Genomic DNA, 4,801 nt, shown 5'->3' with positions numbered 1-4,801 from the left:
GTTGAGCAGGAACTAACTGGGAAAAGAGAACGCACAAAATTTGTGTAGCAATTAAAAAGATTTTCTTGCACCTACATTTTAATCACTGTCCTAAAGGATCGTTATTGTCTGAACTGATGGTAGTCTGAAATACCTAAAGCATAGAATTAGAGTGGCTATTTTGTAGCTGCATTTTCACAATTCTAGTAAGTGGTGATGATGTAGTTTGTGGAAAGTTTTGTGAATCCTGACACCGTATTCAGTTTTGGGTTTAGAGCTAACTTTTTTAGATGGATTTAAAACACGTACTGTGTAACCCAAACAGAAATAAGGTCTTTTCTTTTTCAGGAGTGAATTATTATACATCTAAAATCCAGAGTACTTATAAAAAATGTTAATTACAATGCAGAAACACTCACATTTGCGGAGCTGCTTGACAGTACGTGTTTTCTAGCTTTTCTGTTTTTTAACATCTGATAATAATTCCCTGTCCTGTGGATTCTTTTGCTCCCTTCTTTCCCCTCTCCCTATGTCAAAGCTGTTGCTGAAATCAGGAGTAAACTCCTTAAGACCAGTGTAGAAGCAACATTTCTTTATTTGCAGCGTTGGGTGCACGGGGGGTAATTCTGCCCATTGTGCATGCCGTACGCTGCCTCAGCCAAAGCTTGTATCACCCAACTACATACATATTCATTATTTTTCCTGGAATAATCATACATATTCCTTCTGTATCTTGGAACTGATTAATATTTTTGCATAGTCATTCCGCATGCGGCCTGGGCTCAGAGGGGCTTCCATGGTGGTCTTTTGGAGATCCCTAGCAGCATTGAAGAGGTGTCTCTTGATGTCCTGTCCATGAGCTGTGGATTCCTTTTCCCATATATGGTCATGAGTTGGCTTCAGAACAGTTCACCACAGTTTGTTGGGATTTATGCTGGATTCAACCGGCCAGTAGGCTGTTCAGTTCCTTCTTACCTTTACTGTGTCGCCTCCCCCTTAGGCCTCGTCTCCGCCTTAGGCCGTTCAGTTCCTCCACACTGCTATTGTACAGGCTAGTATGTTCAAGGTAGCATAACAAAGCTAGCCTCCAAATACACTTCAATCTATTTAGTAACAAACCTGAGTTTGTAATTCGCAAAAATGCAGCATGTGAAATCCAGACTTGGAGAGGGGAAAATGCCCATTTCTCTCCTGTTAGATGTAGTACCGAGGAATTGCGGAGGTTGCTTCATTTGCTGAAGTATCTTTTAATATAGTGAAGGAAGCTGTGAAAGTATGTTTTTTGAGTCAGAGCACCAGACAGGTGCTTTCAGTGCCCATAAGCCTTTCCTGCTTCCAGAAGCAGCAGCGTAACTAACCAAGATGCATTTGTACAAGTTGAACTTAGCAGAAGGGAAATAAAAGAAATGTTTCAGTCCGTAATACCAACCAGCAGGTAGCCCACAGAGCTTGCAGAAGCAATTCCTCCAGATGCATATGCATAAGGAATACATGTCTGATTTTAAAAGCATTTATTTTATTTTTAATGACCTAGTTTGGTTACTAGAACTGTTCATTTTCCTTTTAAATGACTTAAAGAAATGAATTTGAAGTCAAGAACATAATCCAATATTCTTAACACTTGTGAGGAACATGTTCTTACCCTTTCCTTTTGTCTTTGACTGCATGATTTTCTAGTTAGTTAGCTAAGAGATTCATGCTAAAAAGAATCCCAACTCCTGTATGAGCAGTTAAAACTGGTTTGTAAAATCAAACCTTGTTTTGACCAGATCTTTTTTTCATACCACCAGGCTGATTCCTTTTTTCCTTTGGAGTGGAAAAGAGGAAGAGAGAGAGAAAGGGTGTTTAAAATGATTGAGGATACTGCATCAGCAAATGCAAATGAAGGGGGAAGAAAGGATGGTGAAGGGTAACTTGGATAATAAAATTTAATGTCAAAATGAGCATTTCTTCAATATGTCTCATTAGGACAGCAAGTATTTCTCATTTGGAACACTGTGTGTTTTCTCTGATGTAGAGATGAGACATGGCATATTATTTCTCCCCACGCACCCCTTGCTAAGTAGTGAATGTATGTGGAACAACATTCCTTACACTCATCCAGAAGATTTTGTTTGAATTATCTGAAGCTGGTTTGTTGAGGTTTTGCTGACAGTGGCTGGGATTCTTCAAGCTGATTTGGCATGCTGCAGTGATGACTGTGTTGAGGAGTCAGAATTTTCCCAGAGCTTTTCCAGATAAACAGAAGACCAGGGACACTGAACATCACATCATTTCTTTGAAAGGTTTCTTCCTTCTTGGAAGTGATATACGGGCTCCAATTCCTTGGCTACAGCACAGAATTAAAACCTCAAGAAGATAGTAGCCAAGTCATGTGCTTTTTGATACTCTTCCTTGCTGTAGAGCAACGGCTAGGATATGTCCTGCAGAGCTGGAGACAGGAAGGAGTTGTTTAGATCCTGGCCTTGGTGACTGAGTAGTTGGAGAAATGGTTCATTTGCCCGTATTTTTAATTAAAGCCTGAGTAATTCAGTGTCTTGATATCAGTAGCTTTTGACAAATGCTTTACCCATGAGGTAAAGGGAAGGTTATTAATCACCCAGCTGAAAATCTGAAAATCAACTCAATCAGAAAATACTTTTCCCAGCTAATTAGTCTGCACGTTTTGTTAGAGGTGGTTGTTGTTGGGAGTTTTTTGATTGAAATACCCCCGTTTTTTGCAAGGAGTTCTTGGAAATCACAAATTAAGGATGTTCACACAATTCATTGCAAAATACAATTTCTGACTGATTCAACTGAAAGCCTCTGGCAGCTGGCAGCACTGGTGGTAAAGAACAGGAAGCAACGTGCAGAATCTAAGTCCAAAGAGCCACTGTTGTAATCATTCTGCTCCTTGCAGAACCGGCAGAGTTATCTGTGAGACTGAGGAGAGCAGCAAGGCTATTTTTCTGGGAACAGGATGATCTTTGTGTGCGGAGCTGAAGGAACCAGATCTTAATGGTGCAGCTGTGGTTGAAGCAGTTACACTGTGGATACATTGTGCACCGAGGAAAAGGCAGGAAAAGTTAGGCTCCTTCCAGAATTCTCATCCTAGTGTGAGAACTCACCTTTGAAGATCCAGCCTCAGGTTTATTTACTGATCCGTTTTTGCTGTTCTGCAATTTCTTGGTTGTGTTAAGAGTATTCTGGTGTGAGTCAGTGTCTAACTGAAGAAAGGATTTGCATGCAAATCTGCCTGATTGATATATTTTAATGGGAAATGCATATTGTGAATAAAATTTCTGTTGGTTTGTGCAGCGTTAATTTAGTTCAAGAATTTTAATAGTTACGGATTTATGTCTAACTTTGGCTCCTAGGTCTGGGTGGTCTTTGGTCTTGCACAGTTTTGGAAAAATCTGAATATTTTCTCTCCCATATACAGAAACATGACTCAGAATTGTAAGAACTGTACACTTCAAAATGATGAAAGTGTTTGTCTCGTGACTTCAAAAATGGTTTTAAAATCATGGCATATAGATGCTGGTAGAACTGAATAAAGAATTCAATCCTAATAAATTGATCTCAACTCTCTTGTGTACTATTCTGCACTCTTAAGATGAACAAGAATTTTTTAAATAACTTTGTAGTGCTGATTTAAAAATATATGAATTGCATTTGTAAATGGAATGTTTGGAATACAAGGAGGAAGATTCTGGAGTTATTTTTGTGTGAGAACAACATTGAATTTTGTATGCTATAATCTTTGAAACTTTTTTTTTTTCCACAAAAGGTAGCTATTAAAGAAAAGAGGCTGGCTCTTTGGCTGCTTTTTCAGGCTCTGAGGCAACTCAAAATAGGTGTTTAAAAATGAAACTTCTTCATTTTATTAGCTTTCCTTTCTTGTTCTGCTTGTTTTCCCCAAGATAGTGTAAAATGTAATGGGGCCTTACGAAGATTAGGTTGGAATGCTGTTTATCCTTGTTTTAATGCAAGTTAAGTTGTTATTTCTATTACCATGCAAATGTCTCGGAGTATGAAAAATGCAGTCATTTAAATCCAGTTGTCCTCTTAAACGAAAGGAGGGATGAATGTTTCCATTCTTACATGCAAGAGTACTTAATAGTGCCCTCAGATGAGATAGCACATCCATAGGGAGGTTAATACTGTGGCAAACAGTCCTTGCAGCTGCTGCTGTTAGGAGCTGGTACCTGTGAGAAACTGAAGCTGTAGCAAGCTCATTTGTTGACTGTCAATGGCAGAGATGGATGAGCTGTTACCTCTGTGCTGGGGTGAGCTGGCAAAACGTTAACACCTTAAAAATGGGTTTGGCAGGCTGGTGTCATCTATCTGTGAGCCCCAAGATTAATTGCAGAAATGTGATCCCATTCCTTCACCGTAGTAGTAGATATGGGCACGTGATGCTTCATTTATGTATATCATACAAAGTACGTGCTACCTTTTCTACTGCGGATATAAAGTGCTCTTCCAGCTGGGTTTTTTTGTTTCTTTGTTTACTCACTGAGATGTAGTCTTTTTTACAAAATACTGTCTCAAAAGTGAGAGGGCTCTTTTTTCTGGAATTTTAAAATCTTCATGAAGTAGCCATTGACAAAATTTTCACCTGGACACTTACTTTGTCACAGGTTTAAGTAACTGAGAAACGCCTTAAATTGCTAGGGGTCTGAAGGGCCTTTGATCAGTACTTTGCTTTCAGAAATGAAGCTGATAACTCTCTACTTTTTTAAAAGAAATTACTTAAAATGCATAGCCAAGAAAACTCTCTTCTGCTTTACATAGTTAAAAATTAACTGTTTCTTTTTTCACCTTATGTTTTACAAAAATA

This window comes from Buceros rhinoceros, unplaced genomic scaffold (assembly GCF_000710305.1).
Source record: "Buceros rhinoceros silvestris isolate BGI_N320 unplaced genomic scaffold, ASM71030v1 scaffold19582, whole genome shotgun sequence".
NCBI classification, from domain to species: domain Eukaryota; kingdom Metazoa; phylum Chordata; class Aves; order Bucerotiformes; family Bucerotidae; genus Buceros; species Buceros rhinoceros.
The sequence above is the reverse complement of the archived record's forward strand: the minus strand, read 5'-3'. Positions refer to the sequence as shown.